The sequence below is a fragment of the Seriola lalandi genome, unplaced genomic scaffold, assembly GCF_002814215.2.
Source record: "Seriola lalandi dorsalis isolate HSWRI2012SDOR001 ecotype SW California unplaced genomic scaffold, Sedor1 jcf7180002054425, whole genome shotgun sequence".
Lineage (NCBI taxonomy): Eukaryota > Metazoa > Chordata > Actinopteri > Carangiformes > Carangidae > Seriola > Seriola lalandi.
The window spans coordinates 191,806-210,226 of NW_019524978.1; the positions used below are offsets into that span (position 1 = coordinate 191,806).

An 18,421-nucleotide genomic window follows, 5' to 3' on the forward strand; every position below is an offset into this window, starting at 1 on the left:
GGGGGGTGGGTGGGTGGGTGGGTGGGGGTGGTACTGGAGGACAGCAGGGGACCAGAGCTACTGTCAGGACTTGGTGGAGACATAAATCTCAGTGAGTAACAACCTGAAGAACAAACACTGGGGCAGATATATGGTCGTCTGTGGTGGTGGAAAAGCTTTTATTTTATCCAGTCTGGATTACTGTGACTTCCTGTTCTCCTCCTCTTGGTTGCAAAGCTTAAAGCCAGGTTACACCAAGTTATAAGGCTAAAGATTCTCATGAAGTCAAACTACAGCAGATTGTTAACGACGCTTCCAAAATCACTGGCAAACCACTTCCCTCACTTGAGTCGCTACACACTCACAGAACTGTGAAGCGAGCAAAAGAAGATCATCTCCGACCCCCTCACATCCTGCTCATCACCTCTTCCAGCTCCTTCCCTCAGGGAGGTGCTACAGGTCACTGTCCACTAAAACCAAAGGCTTCACCAACAGCCATGAGGACTCTGTGCTCCTCCCTCTAGCCCCTCCCACATCACTGACATGCTTTACCCTATTGGCTGCCGTCTGTCCGTCTGATAATGCGTGCACTTGCCTGTTACTGTCTATATATGTATTTGTGCTGTGTGGAGTATAACACACTGTACTGAACAAAAATCCACCGGCCTTGGTTGTGTGGCTAATAAACAACCTCATTACTTTTATCAAATGACGATGACTTTTATACAATAGCAATACAGTGTATACATAATCTCCTGAACCAAAGGAGAGGATGTAGAGCCAATCGGAAGGTCGGTGGTTCGATTCCCAGCTTCTCCATCCCTCTTTTCGAAGTGTCCTTGGGCAAGATGTTGAACCCCAAATTGCCCTTGATCTGTCATTTGTGTGAATGAGCGTGTATGGTAGAAAAGTGCTATGTGTGTAGGAAAAAGCCCTGTGTGAATGTGGCTTCATTTACACAAGTGGTGCAGGTCTATTTATCATACATTTAGCAATCAACTCTCTGTATAGTAGTTTTCAATGCTATTGGCAGATGATACAAAACAGCATTCCTAAAATCAAATGCCACCGTGTAGAATAAGTTACACATTCACTGTTCAAGTAAAAGTCTTCAAAAGTAGACTGCTTATGTAAAAAGAATCAAAAGGTAATGGCTGGCTCAGCTAGGTCAAATCAAATCTGCCTAAAAGAACAAGCCAAAGCCTATTAAAGGGATGACAAGATCCTGGGCTTGGATTTGCAACATTTATAAACGAGTTCACTGGGCTAATCTGAACAGGTAATCCCAAAACACTCAGCAGGAGGTCTAGCCACTTACTGTACACGCCCCCACACATTTACGGGCAAAATGCACTCAGATACATTAACACACTGACACACAAACACATCATAACAGAGAGCAGCTATATAAAAAAAAAAAAACAAGATCATACTTGGGCACTCCAGTAAAAACTTAGAGTAAAAAAAAAAGAAGAAGAAAGATGGCTCATGAAATGTTATCTATCTATAGTCTGCAAAAGTCCTGAAACAGCAATACAAGGTTCCCAGAACTCGGCTCCTTCGCACACACTTTCAATCATTCCAGCAAAACTGCTGAAGCGAACAGAATCTTTCTGGCCATTTCACCCAAGTGCCCATCCCCTGATGGTCCACAGCAGCACACATGACATAGTGTCTAACTGGCTAATGAAAATGCATAATCTCTATGGAAATGCTGTCCATCACCGTGTGTGTGTGTGTGTGTGTGTGTGTGTGTGTGTGTTCCTTCAGAACCGAACACACCCAAACGGTGTGGAGAGGGAGGCAAACAGAGCAGGCTGAGGCATGAATAAACACCAGGAGAAATGATGTTCTGCTTCACAGAAGTGCTCCCTAAAGTCTATTCAGTTAAAAGAAAAACACACACTCAGTAACTATTTTCCACATTCACTAACTCCAAAAAAGCTCCTAATGGACTGCGTTCTTTAAAAAAAAATTATATATTAAGTACTGATTTTTCTCTTTCTCTATCTTTTCTTTACAGAATTACACACAGTGGAAGTTTTCACAAAGCTCAACACAGGCAGATAAAGTTGGCTGTATATGCCAGATTGTGCTAATGACTATTTTGAGGAAGCTGTTTGTTTAGATGGCACATAATGAGGTTGGAGAATGAGTAAGAGGTAGAGACCTGCAGCTGCCGTTAAAGGCTGTGGAGGACGAGAGAGAGACAGACAGAGAGACAGAGATAGAGAGAGAGAGAGAGAGAGAGAGAGCGAAAGAGGGAGTGTCAAGCTGTGTGAAGTCTATCTCCACTCCCTTAGGACTTAGTACTAATTACTGTCTCATCAGTAGAGCAGAAGCCCCTCATCTAGCTCTGTTTCACTGAGCTACAAGGCCAAACGCTTTCAAAACAGAATGAGTGTGTGTGTGTGTGTGTGTGTGTGTGTGTGTGTGTGTGTGTGTGTGTGTGTGTGTGTGGGATCAAATGAGAAGGAAGGGACAGAATCAATGTGTTTGTCTCACAAAGAAAGATGGAAACAAACGGGTGAACAGAAGGACAATTTGTGTGTGTTTGTATGTGTAAGCAGTAGATACATGCTGTGTGTGTGTGTGTGTGTGTGTGTGTGTGTATATGCGTGCGCAGTTCATTAATGTTTTTTTAATAGCATGAGAGCAGAGTTCAATCACATGCCAGTTTATTTATGACGCCCATCTTCACATGCGTGTCTTGTCAGGAGTTTGCAGTGAAAGATACAGTCCAGTCCAGATTCTACTTATCAACAGTCAAGCAGTCGCAGCGAAATGAGACAACGCAGCGCAACGAAGAAAAGCAGCTGCTGGAAAGACAAAAGTCGCATTTATAAGCCATCGTTTCTAAACAGCACTGACGTAGCTCTCAGCAGCTCAGTTCTTAAACTGGTTAAAACTCACTTTTGTGAAGGCACAACTATTAGTAACTTATTTTCTGTAGGGGATCGTCAGACTCAAACAGCATTGCTTAGGGGAAACTTGAATAATTATGAATAATTATGGATTTATGCCTTGTGCCACCAAAGTCATCTGCAGGGCCATATTCAAGACTTCTGTACAGTAAGTCCAAGCACTTTCACTGAGTCAAGACCAAGTCAACACAGACTCGACAAAACCGATTCAATATTCATCATACTGTCTGACTGTTGTTCAGATGAACCGTGATACAATATAAAGTCTGTGCTGCAGAACTAATGTGTTCCTGCCTCATTGCAAGTTTTCATGCTTGTTTGGTGCCGACGTAGTTTGACTTCGGTCTCTCAGTCCAGCCTTTGAATATATATTTGGATATTTTGAAACGTGGTAGGAACAGGAAACAACATCACTCTGACAATTTATTCCATTATTTGCTAAAAATATGATAAAATTATATTAATGATAGAATAACATATTCTTGCACATCTGTAAAACACACACACACACACACACACACACACACACCCACACGACTGCTGACCAAGACCAAGACCAGTTGGGGTCAAAACAGGAGACTGAGGTGATGATAGAAAACTACATCTACACACAACATAACTACAACTACCACATTGTCTCTCAACTATTGTCTGAAAACCCCAATGTATTCACCTTGTGTCACTGCAGACATGCATTACCTTTTCTGATGAATGAAGGTGAAAACATTTGATATCCAAAAAACAAATAGTACTTTGAGAGAAGTTATTAAAAGGTAGATGTGAAATATGAAACGTGGCATTTTCCCCAGTTTTATTGCTGGTGTTCTGGAAGTACTTTCACTAATTCTCCCACTGTGACAAGCACTACACAATAATAATAATAATAATAATAATAATCATCATCTAACGTCATCTGATACCTCTGTATAACATGATGTAATGGTTTTATAAAAGTGGCCTACGTCAGTTTGCTGACCACTGACAGAAATGTAACTTCTGGGTTTCTGACAGTGTTTACAGTTGGATTCATTTTAAAAGCACCTGGTTCATGAAGCCAGTGCAGTAAATCATTGAAGTAAACTGGTGCTGACATGTGACACGCTCCCAGGCTCACAGCTGTAACCTGATGTCAGCTCTAACAGCAGAGGATGATGCCTGTTTCTCTCCTCACTGTCCCCAAACATTTCACCTTGGTTTTGTCTGGTAATGCTGGTTTTATTTTTTCCTGCTGCAGTACGGCTGCTGTAGTGTCAGCTGTTTCTTCTGCTCACAGGCTCTGTGGTGCCAACATTCCCCATCGCCTGCGGGTGCGTACACCGGTAACAATGTCCTGCTCTCAGGCTCTCACTGATCACCTGTGTGGGCTGGAGGGTGACACGGGAGTGGATTTTCACTCCTGTCCCGTCCCACTCCCACAAAAATACTTCTATCCCGTCCCAATCCTGGAGGAATGATTCCTCTCCCATCCTGTCCCGTTAGAGGACTCCGACTCCATTGTTAACAATGACATTTTTTTTTACTGTTTCCCACAGGTTGAGAATGTACTTGTGGTAGTGGCTGGTACAGCATGTGGCCGATGTGCATGCACAGACTCATGCGGTTCAGGGACTGTAACCCAGGTTATTTTCTGTATAGCTGATAGATTTCCCCTCCAGCGCAGCGGCTCAGACAGGTGTGTGGCCAAAATTTATTATTTGTATTTATTATATTGTCATAATGATTTCTCCCGTTGACTTCTTTTGGTTTGTTTTTGGAAGCCCCATTAGGAAATCAGGACCCCACTTACAACTGACTTGTGGTCAGCATGATCCTTTCTAATGTGCATCCCAGCTGTGAACACCACATTACTGGGGTTACAGAATCAGGACTCGTGCTACGTCCACACTGCTACGTTTTCGTTTTAAAAACGCATCTCTTTTGCTTCGTTTTCGCCTACCGTTCACTCTACTCCAGAGTTTTTGAAATGGACACCATTGGAAATGATGACATATACACCCACAGTGACTCCCTGATTGGGTCTTATCTGCCTCGACTACCAGTGGTCAATACAACACAACGTCACCGACCTTGCTGTTTTTGCTAGCAGCTGTTTAGGAGTTAAATTCTGCATTTTAACACTGCAGTGTGTTTTTTTCATCAACTGCAGAGAAGACAACCTGCTTCCTGTTTACACCGGCTCGTGCATGCCCAGTGTACGTGATTGGTAATGTAACACTGCTGTGTTCCTACTTCAGCTACAGTCTTCAGCAGCTTCTGTTTCTCACTGCTGTTAATGGAGAAAAGCAATAATTATTATGCCTCATCCAGTTTAAGAGCATGAAGCCAAAACAAGCACATTTTGCACAAAACGATTGAAATCTGTTACACAGAGCCACACAATTAGAATTAAATAGCATTGTTGGCGTGATTGGAAAACCTCAGGTGTCACACTATGCAAGCCAAATTAGTCACAGTTGCACAGTCAATCTGAATTATTTTGAGTGCGATTGCTTTGCATGACTCAGAAACACAGCAGCACCAGGACTTTAGAGCAGCAGATGTCATGTGTGCTGCACATGTTAGCGGACTCCCTCTTGTCTCGCTCTGCATCGGCAGGAAGTGTGAGGAAGACAGAGGAAGCATGCAGAAGGTGAAGGGTTGTCCTTCCAGATGGTGAAGCACATAATGATATAATGGGCAGCCTCACTTCACTGACAGTTACTGTCTTTTAGCCGCGTGGCCCACTTTACATGGAGGAGTTTCATAACCTAGCTGATAACGCCTCAAACCCAGAAAAAGGCTTTGGTGGGAAATTGCAGCAAGATTAAGAGGCTTTTCCTCTCACACCAGTGAGGAATTGGCTCCTTGTGACACTCGTGTTTAACATTGGGGTGGTTTTTTTTTTTCTGGGTAAATAGGCTTCGTCCTGAGCTGTGATTGCGCCAATCTCCATCTCCTCTGCAAGCAAACAGCTCGTGAGCATCAGAGAGGAAAGAGAGGTGTACGTCAACAAAGCGACCAGCTCCGACAGATTCCTATCTGTGGGCAAAAGCTTACACAAAGATGAACAGACAGAGTGAAAAAATTAAGGCAAAGAGACACAGAGAGCCATTCTGTTTTCCACCCCGCTGTTGTGATCCGACCTGGGCCAGGAGGCAGCGGTATATTTGCAGCTCTGCCAAACTGGCATCACTAAGATTATCCGACTCTACAGGGATCCACGTGGTTTGGCAAAGGATGCATAAACAACAGGAAATTTGGGGCTAAGTCAAAACATGCTTATCGCTCCCCTACTAAGAGGGATTAGACCTAGAAAAAAGGGGACTGCGTTTGCGCTGCCTTCCATTTCTCCTCTTTGCTTCGCTTCCCGCTCCTTGCCTCGCAGCAATAACATAACACTTTTTTTTTTTCAGGGAATCTGTGTTTACATATAGCAGCAGATAGGGTGCTGCGCTATATAAAGCCCACTGGGCCAGGCTGGGCTGACGTCATACTCTTTTACAATGCTGGCAGCACAATGACCCGTCTGACAGTAATGATGCCTTAGAGTCCCAATACTCTGAATGCTGCTTATGTAACTTTGAAAGAAAGGGGAAGGAAAAAGCATACCGCATTTATTTATTGCCCAGTAACCCAGTTTAATGAAAACACAAGAGAATGAGCCACAGTGGTGCAGTGAGTTCCCTTCAGGAAAAGGAACGTAACAGATCAATGACTAATCTTTATGGAGCTGTTGCAAAGTATTTATGGAGGCCTGATGAACATACACTATATATGTTGTACATACTTCATCCAAAAGTGCAGGAAAAGATGTTTTTCTCATCTTAACGCCGCACTAATCAACATTTTTTATTTAAAACATGACACAAACCCAAACTGTCTGATCAAAGCACAAGTAGAGAAGGTAAAAAATCTGAGAAAGCTTTCAATGATTCACAGTCTTTGAAGCCAATATCCACTTTGTTTGACAACCTGCAGTTAATTAATTATGAATAATAAAAACTAATAAGGCATTGTGTCATCCTGTGAAACTCAGATGAGAACTTGATATGTTTACATATAAGAACATGAGGAAATGTCCTCTAATCTCCGGAGTATCTGCTGTTCATCTGTTGTTGTAAACATCCTCTCGTCTTCATGTCATCCATCAAACTTGTATCAATTACTGTTTGAATTGAGAGCAAGGACTTGAATCCCTGCGGTCTGCGAGCCAGGCAAGCGTAGCAGAACAACTGGACAACTGCGGACTAGCTTAAGCCTAATAAGAGTGAGTCAGTTGCTGTTGAGGCTGTCGGACTGAAACTGTGCTCCAGACACACACATGCACGCACGCACGCACGCACAGACACACACACACACACACACACACACACACACACACACACACACACACACACACACACGGAGAGGAAGAGGGTAACAACAACCTGTGGCCATGCATGTTAATGAGACCCTCTGTTGCATCCGGAAGCCTAATGAAATACGGCTGGACCTCGCTGCTCTCTGCTTTTGCTGTCGGACACCTCTGCATAATGATTACGCTCATATGCCCCCGCTAAATGCCAGAGCAGCAATTCTGTGTCAAAGGGTTGTGTGGCAATCTTGACCAATGAGGCTTTAAACTTCATCTGCTGCGTCTGTATCAAAGTGGCGAGAGTAGCAGCTAAAGGCCAGTCGCAAAACACACAAAAAGTCAAATGAACTGAAAAGACATAACCTGCACTGGATTATTAACTCCTGTCTCCTGGATTCAGGTGTGTGTGTGTTTTATTAGGAAAATAACCAATTGTTATTTGGAGTTTGCATGCTCTATTTGAAATCATCTGTTAAGTGCTGGTCCTTGAGCCGAAACTGAACAACGCATTAAAAAAGTGAAACCCACTCCCGTCTCCTTTAGTAGTTATGTAACATTTTAGACGGATAATAGATGTGATAGATGTGAGACGCACCGTTTCCTCGCTGAGTGGGAGTCCATTTTGCATTCCCCCCTCAGCTGAATTTCTGGTTTGATGTAATTTTTATTCCTGACACATCTCCTGTTCAGCTAATGCTTGTTTGTTTCAGCCTCTCTTTTTTTTTTTATTCTTTGAGACCCTCAACAATCTCTGACTTGTTTTTTTTTTTAATCTCAGTTTAGTTTCCCACCTACAAAGGCTGCGAAGCCTTTTGTTGTATAGTGAGTATTTTTACTTTTGATACATCCAATACATTTTTATACCTACACAGCAGTCTGTCAATCACACGGTGGCCACGCCCTAAAGCATATCCTGCTTTATCGTCTACTTTCCTGTAAATGGGACCATTATTTAAAGAAATAAACACGTTGTATTGAAGAAGAATTCAAACTAGCGATTGAGACTGCTCATTTGCCACTTGGGCTCAGTCCTTGCTGCAGCGGCCATGGGTTTGAGCCTGACCCATGACCCTTTGCTGCATGTCATCCCCTCTCTCTCTCCCCAACTTTCCTGTCTCTCTCTCACTGTCCGTATCCAATTAAAAGGCAAAAACAACTTTAAAATGAATAAATAAATAAAGCAGATCTAGGTACCAGGCGCTCAGTCCACAGAGACATGCACACAGCCCGTATTCAGGAACTGAGCCTCAAAATGAGTCGTCAGGACATCTTCAACTTTGTGGTCACGTGGACCCACCATCAAACGACAAGAGACTATGTTTAGATGGTTTTCGGTTTCTTAAAACCACAAACATATCTTCTTATGGATCAACACTTCAAATAAAACGTAAATTTAAAATATGGGACCTTTAAACTTCTCAGACAGTTTCAATAAAATAACTGATGGAAGCAAAAAAAGGTGAAATTATCTGATTTAGACCAATGTCCAAAAAAATTGTGCACACAAAAGTGTGTAGCAATACTTTGTATTTTCTTCTTTCCTACCCATTAGTCATATTACTCTAAGGCATAGTTACTGTGGGATCTAAGTTAAAACTAGCTCCGCCTCAATCAACTACAACTATAAAATGCAAAGAATGAATCTAACAATGTCACAGTTGTCATGTCTCTGCAGAACGAGTACTTTCACATTGAACAGAGTATTTGGCACTTTTACCACTGTGGAAGTGGCACATTTGCCTGGATGTGAGTTTTTAAAAATCCCCCAGACACCAGTTTGCACACTTAGATCAACTCTTAACCGATCACACACAGCACAGATACTTAAACAATAGCAGATGAAGACACCAGCACACATAATGCCTCAACCCCCAACCAGCCCTGGAGCTGCAACTAATGATTTCTCCATCACTTAGCAGCATCTGCCAACAGTGTTGAACGGCTCCATTTTGATCAAAAAACGGTCCATAAATCAACAGTTCAGCTCATAAGCACACAGCTGGGGGAAAAGCTGCTATTCATTTTCTAAAATGTATCAATATCACACAGAAACACCCCTCAGCCACGGCCTTTCACTTGACTAACAGAGGAATTATCTTAGCTGACACAAGGCGGGCAGCGAAAAGAGGGAAATGAGAAAAAAAAAACTGCTTCATTATGTGCCTGGCTCTGACTCCAGGGCATGTTTTTTCTCCCTCACGTTCTCGCTCTCTGTGTATCACTCAAGCAGCAAATACAGACACATATAGAAAAAAAACAAAAAAACATGCACACTTGCTCTCTTTGTCCCCATCTTGGCAACAAAAACAAACACACACCGTCAGACTCAGCCGCTCAATCACACACAGCCTTCAGCATTTGATTCAGTGACTATCTGCGGGGCCTTGGGACTGTTACTGCTGTTACTGCAGTCTTCCACCGCCCTCCTCCTCCTCCTCCTCCTCCTCCCCGTTGCTAGACTCAGTCCTGCTCTCGCGCTCTCATTTGCCAATCGCTGGTGACAATCAGCGACACAATTGGTCAGAGGCAGAGGTAGTGGATGCCGCGTCACGCCACTGTGGCTTGTGGTGGTGCAGAAATCAGTGATGTGTTCGGCAATTTTCAGCAGCGTGTGGAGTATCATGTTGGATCATTACATAGCAGGAGGGGCAGGCAAGACACCAGGGATGAAAAGTATACTTTTAATGATCAGTTATTAGCTTCCCATATTGCCTCTAATGTGTTGGGGGGGGGGGGGGTTTGTAAATTGTACTTCTTAATAATCTTTTGAAAGTTTCCTAAAAAGATTGTAGTTTAGGGGAAACTAAGATAAAAGTCCGATACAGTTAGTTTAGTTTACTAACTGTAGTGAATTTTAGAGATGCCGTGATCCCATACAACGTCAATGGAAAGACACAATTAGAAACGAATTTTCCTTGAAATTCAAAGCTGCAATTGTTCCAATCTATGCCTAGCAGAGGACAACCCCATCTACAGACAATGTGTCAGAGTTTTTCAGTCACAGTATCATAATATAACCCTAACCCTAACATTTTGTAAAGACTGGGGATCTTGCAGGGTCACTATTTGCAAGACTAGATTCCTTTGAGATTATTTCCTATAATGTTCCTGGTGAAAATTTACAGGAAGAAAAACTTATTTTTTTTCCCCCCAGACATTATTTTCTTATTAAGCTAAACTTGCCACATATCCCACCGCTCTATGAGTCTACTTCATAAACATACAGAGACAAGAAAAAGGGTAGAGACTGGAGGCACATAAAACTGAGCTCTGAGCCGAAAACAAACACACTCAGGAACACTCCCATACACATATCATCAATATGGCCGTTAGCGATCTTACAGCTAACTATGACTGAATGATTCAAGGCAAACATTCGCTTCACTTCCTGTGTGAACACACATTAAAAGCAGTTATTTAATTTCCAGAGGAATTCCTTAAGCCAAAGGAAACATTCATTCATTACTCATGTATTTCTGGAAACCTTATTCTTCATTTATTTCAAATTATGCTGAACTTTTAACATGCTGTGTACAGACTAAGAGACTCAATTATGCTAATTTACATTAGATTAGATTAAAGCTAAGTGGAAATGAACCAAAGCCATTTGACCTGTAATTAGTGCTTAGTTATTTATACATTATTAGGTCTTTACTGTGCTGTGGAATAAGGCATTACAGAACATTGATATCCATGTCATGTCTGTGTGTCAAGTACAACGCTGGAGTCGGGATGTATTCAGTCTAGCTAGCATAAAGACTGGAGACAGGGGAAAACAACAGGCTCGCTATATTAAAAACACCTGCCCACGCCTCTAATGTGGTTTTATTTACACAATTCAGCTTGGTCTGTTCAACCCATAAAACTGACAATTCAAGGAGGTGTTACTGGAGCTATTTCTTGCTAGCTGTTTCCACCTAGCTTCCTTTCATCTTCAAGCTAAGCTAGGCTAGGCTAAACACAGCCTGGCTCTAGCTGAGGATTTATGAACATGGATAAATTATTTTCCATTGGATGACTGATTTCTATTTGGCTGTGAGCTGGAAAGTTTTGCTACCAGTGTGAGCAGGGGATGCAGTGATTCATGGAGATGTTGTGTGACTGATGGCCCATTTTGCAGAAAAAGAAAATGAATAAAAAAAGAAGTCATTCTTCTCTTCCTCTCTTCCTTGTGTTTGTCTGAAAGACTGATAAACAAGGCTGTCGGTGATACATGCATCCCATCTGACCCCGAGCAGAGGCGGGTAAAGGCATGCTCATTTGTTGAAGCACAAGGCTTTGATTGGCTGCCCACTCTAATTACCACAAAAAGCCCCTGTACCAGACCACATCCATCTCATTTGCACCATGTCCTTGAAACAACAAAGAGCAGCCCCACTGTCTCTGTGTGGACATCATCACTGGCAAAATGGCCTTGGACTGGCAAAGTCTTTGTTTTCCTATAGAGAGCACAATGCCCATCTCTCTGATGCTGCTCAAAATTATTTGAATTTATTTTACAGAATTTGCAGACGAACTAAAATTCATGCAATCAGATTCTGGCTTGATGTGAACTGGCTCTACAATATGTTATGGCCAAAGTTGCAGGAAAGATTTGTATAAGATTGAATTAAACTGAATTATGATCAACTGTTACACAGTGGTAGTGAAGTCATTCATTCAGACATTCATGGTACTACTTTGTGAATTTGCTTTGAGGTGTGTAGCGACCTTGAAAAGCATTTTCACATAGAGGGAGGCCTTTTTTTCCCTCTTACATTGGAATTATGAAGAGATCTCTTGGTGGCTAAAATGAACAGAGGGAATAATACAATAATATAATACATATATAATATGCAATGAACATACTGTATGGGTATGTGAGTGGTGTTTCAAAAATAGACCCTTTGAGTCCCAAGCATTTTTACATTTTGTGATCTACAGTCATAAGATTCATTCACTGATTGTTTTCACCGTTTTATCAGCCAGTGCATTTGCACATCTGTTCATTGCAGGATAGAAAGCATTGCCTGGCTGCAGGCACCAACATCTGTTACCACTGGTGTCACTGGCACCGGCTGATCGGGTCACACAAATCTTGGATGTTGTATAAAGGGGACATATTTGTTTTAGGTAAACTATAAATCAGGTGTTTCCACGGGAGGGGCATTGATGTTCTTTGGATCACGGCTTCTCTGCTGCAGCTGCACTTGGGCCGGTTTTACACAGAGCTGTAAAAGCTGCAGAAAGATCATGTGTGAGTGAATGTGTGGCTGCAGTTACCTGGACTAATCCAGGAATATAGCTCCACCTCCACCTTCCTCTCTGCCTCTGTCAACTCCTTCTCTTTCCTCTTTTCCCACTGAGTTCAGTAAATATCGTCCCCCCCCCCCCCTTTTTACAGTATACGCAGTTGGCAAGCTGGCTGGCTCAAGCTGGTCAACCTGATGCCCTTCTGCAGCAGGCGCCATTGGCAGCACTTCGCACATTCTGTGGCTCACTGAAATTCAATGAGCACACACATTAGCTTACTCTAGTGTGATGCAATTAAAGTTATGTAAAAGCGAAAAGGCAGAGGACATGCAAACTGTTCCATTGTCCCGCAATAAATTGAACGTGTTAATCTGCAAAACTATGTTATGCATACCATCAGATACATAAAAATCATGTAGATTCTTAAAGTAAAATACAAGAGGCTCTGGCAGGTACCTAACCTTTCCGTAAGAGAGAATGTAGGGAGGACAATATGAGTGTCAGAGGCCAGATCTACGTCTCACTGACCAAGAAGACAAGGGTGTTAGAGGAACTGGCGAGAGAAAGAATAGCTCCAAAATGGAAAGTGACAGTTTAGATGGACATGGCAAATGAAGACAGAGCCTCCAGGAGGTCTCAGGGCAGCTGTCACTCACGTCAAACTGACTCTCACACCAAATCATTACAGAAAGGCAGAAGCTCACTCCTCTGACTCAGGATCTAACTGCATGAGATGCTTTCTAGTAAAATAAAGAGGCTGTTATTAATGAAAAACCTGAAGGCTTTACATGGTTTTAATTAGTTATTAAAAGACAAGTCTCTTTCATTTGCCGTGGCCTTCTGCTAATTTACCTGCTATTATCTAAATAAGCAGAGATGAAGTTAAACTCTGAATACTATTTAAGGTATATAAAAATCCAATCTCCCAAAGCAATGCGTCTTCTTTAATACAACAAGAAGCTGCACAAAGTCACCTCTTACTTTGGGCGTTTAAAGTAAATGTGTGAGATAAAAATTTCAAGGATGTCATCACCCACATCTTTAGTAATAAACAGAAATTACATTTGTCTCACTAACATCTCTTTGAGCATTGTTCAGAATGAATCCATCTATTTTACTTCATTGTGCGCTCCACCCCCTACCACTGACCGCACCCAACACCACCGATATATCTGTGAGCTCAATAATGAATACAAGCATCAAGCAACACAAACATAACTCCTGGCCTTTTTTAAGATCTGACCGAACAAAGACTTTACTGATCATTAAATCTAACTGACTCTTACATATGTGGGACAATCAGGAAGTTTGGTTTAAATGTGGGTGGGATCAATGCAAGAGTAAATCAGATTGGATATTTCTCAAAACCAATCAATAAACTGTATCCTTTTGATGGATGGTACGCCTCAAAGTCCTCTTGTTCTGATCTATATGGCAGCAAGCCTCATCACTATGGATGTATTAGTTACTGGACTCCAGAAAAACCTAGAGATGCAAATGGAAAATTGACTAAATTTATACAGCAGATTTACAATGTGTCACACTCACCCACGCACACACACACACACACACACACACACACACACACACACACATCTACCCACGTTAATACATCAGTCGTGGTGCAGCTGCCTTGCAGACCGTGGGCATGACTGTAGCCTCATTGGCAGAACACTATAGTTGACAGTAATCACTGGATTGGACATGGAAGTATTGGGTTTCAGACAGGTATTTCTGCTGCATGACCGAGATGATAGGCATAACATTGAAAGAAGCCTATCTACGTGTATTTTTTAACTATTACCTTCAAGAAACAGCTCGACATTTTGGGAGATGCTAATTTTTTTTCATTTCTCAGAGTTACTGTTACCACACAGACATAAGAGTGGTATCAAACTTCTTATCAAGTTAAGTATTTTATCTGCAATAACCTGTTTGAATTTAAAAAATGTCCATATAATATGAGCTCCACTTAGAGCTCCTCCTATCTTTTTAAAACTTGATCAAGGAGATTGATCAGAAGGTCCTTGAAGAAAACCTGCGACAGTTACCTCAGAAGAGGATGACGGTTCACCTTTCAGCAATCTTCAATGACCCAAAACATACAGCCAAGACAACGCTGCAGAGGTCTCCGACTATCCTTGAGTGGCCCAGCCAAAGCCCAGACTTAAACCACAGAACATCTGTGGAGAGACCTGAACATGGCACTTCACAGATGCTTCCCATCCAATCTGACAGAGCTTGAGAGGATCTGCCAGGAAGAACGGGATAAACTGCCCAAACCCAGGTGTGCAAAGCCCGTTGAGAATTTCCCAAAAAGACTCAGGTTTAATTGCTGCCAAATGGGCTTCTACAAAATACTGAATTGAGGGTCTGAATATTTTTATAAATGAAAGATTTGAGTTTTTAAGTTTTAATAGATTTGAAAACATTTCTAAAAGCAAGTTTTACTTTATCATGATGGGTTACTGACTGTAGATTAATGGGCAAAAATGGCAATTTAATACCTTTAAAATGAAATCTGCAACACAAAGTGAGAAAAAAGTGAAGTGGTCTGAATACTGTCTGAAGTCACTGTGTCGAGACAAACAACCATTCATGCTCATATTCATCTACGGGCGAGTAGAGTTGTCAATTAACCTAATCCAGAGGAGAGAACATGGCCCTGGCAGCTGGAAGACTCAAACCTCGAACCTTCTTGCTGACATAAAACAAATTCAACTAGCCAGCAATGATGAACAGATAATCGTGACACCAAAACGTCTGAGAAGTGCTGTGTAGAAGGCTTTTGAATTTAAGGCCAGGAAACCTGCAGAGAGTTTGTGGATATTTTGCTTACAGCAACGCTAACAGGTTAGCTAGTTTAGTTAGTTTGTACGGTAAATATGTATGGTAGCTAGAGCCAACAGCTGGTTAGTTTGCTTAAGTTAAAGACCAGAAATTGGGGGAAAACAGCTAGCCTGGCTCTGTCCAAAGGTAACAAAATATGCCTACCAGCCAACTGACACTAATTAATATGATACATGTTTGATTAGTCCAAAACAAAGTATAAAATCATCAAGTTGTGGTAGACTTTTTTTTTTTTTGCTGGTGCAGTTATTTTATGGGGTCAGGTCGTGACCATGAGGTTTTACACTTTTTAATTTTTTTTTTTTTACAGATTAAACAAAAAATGTCAAACTATTCCATTAAACAATTCACATGCGAGTTATATTTTTTTTAACTTGACTTTTTGAAAAAAATGACAGCTGTAGTGCATGGACCGAAAGAAGTTCATAAGTCATAATGAAGTAGCATGGTCACATCTGACCAAATGAGACTACAGGTCATCCTGTGACATACAGTGTGGTGTCAGAGTAAGCTGAGAGTGAGAGATGACAGATCTCTCCCGTCAGGCAGCACTTAGCGTACAGCCTGCCCTCCTGCTACAGCAGCCAACTAACACCACACAGGCAGCTACACTTGATATTCCCAGCACCGCTCTGCTCAAACGGGACATCTGTTAGCTTCCTGCAGCTCAGCCGCCATAAACCCACCTCCCTCACAATAAGGTATCATAAGAGGAATATGGATGAACTGCCCAGCTGCTTCGGTTTTAATTAGCAACACAAACTGATGGAATTCAGTTTAACATAATATTCCGGTACACTCTTTAAGAGCAGTGTGCTATGAATCATAAAGGGTACTGCAGGTGAATTAAGTAGATATTTATTCAGGTAACAGAGAGTTACTGTTTGCAGATACAGAGACAATATGGCTCATTCATGCAATGTGTAACACCTCTATGTGTCAGAGTAACTTTGAATTGTATTTAAATTCTATAGTTTAAATTGTATTGTATTTAAAAAAGGACAAAAAGTGCCAGAGCTGCACATTGTTCTATCACATGTAGAGTGATTTTTTTGTATCTGCAAGTCTGCTGCCCTGAGGCTGCAACCCACTGTACATCTGGTGCTTCTGAGGGTCTAGAGTAGATGCTGCTGACAGGTTTATCCAGTTCAACAACCTCTAATCTACTCCTGAGAAATGTTCAAATTGCTCCTCCTGTGCTTTCTCCTCTCGCTTCTGACGCTCAGCTCAATAAAAAGGTTTTCAATTGAACGATGAACTCGCTGAAGATGTCAGGCCATCAAAAGAACAGTTGTCACTGTGGTGGACAGTTTTCTTGAGAGGAGAGATAAAGGATTCACATGCAAACCACTATTTTCAAAGACTTGTGATTGCTCGAAATGACAGTGTTTGAGCGAATGGCAGAAAGAAAAGGGCCTCGCTCTCTCAACCTCACTCCTTTAACCTCTCCTTTCTCCAGTAACTGCTTTCCACATCACTCACCTGCAATCTCAAACCAGGCTGAAGATGAACAATTTATGGTCTCAATACATCTCCCTTTGCATTATCTATACAGTATAGATATTCTCCACTATTCAAAAACTACACAATGTCAGCAACCAAACATCCTTGATGGAAGTGATTATTACGAATACGCAGCCATCGTTTTCAGAATGAACTGGAGCACTCATTAATGCAGAGAGGCTCAAAAGAGAAACATGATCAGAAGTGTTCATGCTGCAGAGAAAACTGCACACATCTAAAAAAAAAAACTGACTGGCAACACAATTCTCCTCTCCAGGTGCATTATCTACATTATATGACATTCATGCATTCATGCTGGGCTTTACACAGAGGCTCAGCTGTTTTAGCTCCCGAGCCTGACAGTAAACACTGAAACCATGTGGGTGACCTGCTAGACGGATTAGTGATGCTATGTGCGCACACACACTTTGACACAGGCCTTTATTTTAGGTCTGTGCCACATATACATAGGATTTAGACTCTAAATATGGCCGACAATAGTTATTTCCTGCTCTGCATTATCCTCACTATATCCATTATAAAATTACATATAACCTGTATTTTATCCTCTAATGTGCCATTTTCAACCAGATAGATGCTGCAGCACCCTGGGCATGAGAGGCCAGCTGGGGAGAGATGGATACTGTATCGGCTTTGTTTATTCCAAAGGCGAGTGAGACTATATCCCAAAAGGCTGAACCATTCCTAAAAAAAATTTAAACCTCACAGTTCACTCTTGGCCCCAGAAAGAGAATTACACCCCCCCCCCCAAAAAAAATCTGTATCTTAAGACTTAAAACTCTTAAAACTTTGACTGCCATTAAAGCTCCAGAACAAACATGTAACTGAATGTTAAGTTCTACAGAAGAATTACAGAAGTGCTGGAGGTAGCATGAACATACTTATCAAACACAAACCTCTTCAAATACTAAAACATTAAAAGGCAAACAAATAGCAGAAAATTAACGTCTCACAATACAAAATAATTCTTCAACCGGAGCTAAAGCCTCACACAGAGAGGTGAATCGGTTTTAAATTTAACTTTCTCAAAGCAATAGTTCCTCTACAGGTGTTTATGTTGTTTTGTCCTCCTGCTGCAGGATTTGGATTAGGCGTCTTGGACTAAAGGTTAGGGCTAAACATGTGGCGGCGGAGGTTATTGTCACAGGTCATGGATTAAATCATCAGTGGAAGGTTGGCGTTAGGATAGTGCGACAGTGACCCCAGGCTGTTCAGCCGTGGTTTTAAAACCCAATGCACAAGAAAAGTTGTCAAAAGCCACGGTGACACATGACTTTGCGTCCCCATGAATTAAACAGCGAGTGTAGTCACTGGGTGCTGCTGACGGCTGCTGGTCGCAGCAGCAGTGTGTTGATGTAGCACTACACAACAAGGGCTTCTTTTCCCCCCCGCCCCGACATAAAAAAAAAACCACGGAGTAAGCCTGTGGCCCGTCTTTGCTTTGTCCTTGTCGTGTCGACTCTCCCTCCCCTTCCCCTTCCCCTCCTCCCCACTGCCACGCCACCACCGCCTAGTGAGCGCCAGTCCGCCCCAGCTGGGTTTTTAGATGCGGGGAGTCGAGCATGGCGGGATGGAGCAA

General features: G+C 42.0%; 1 protein-coding gene across 4 annotated transcripts in view; it reads right to left on the reverse strand.

Annotated features, from left to right (window-relative positions):
• The window catches only part of oxr1a (oxidation resistance 1a), a 159,236-nt gene that overhangs the window by 87,455 nt on the left and 53,360 nt on the right, over positions 1-18,421 (reverse strand). The window lies entirely within an intron of this gene.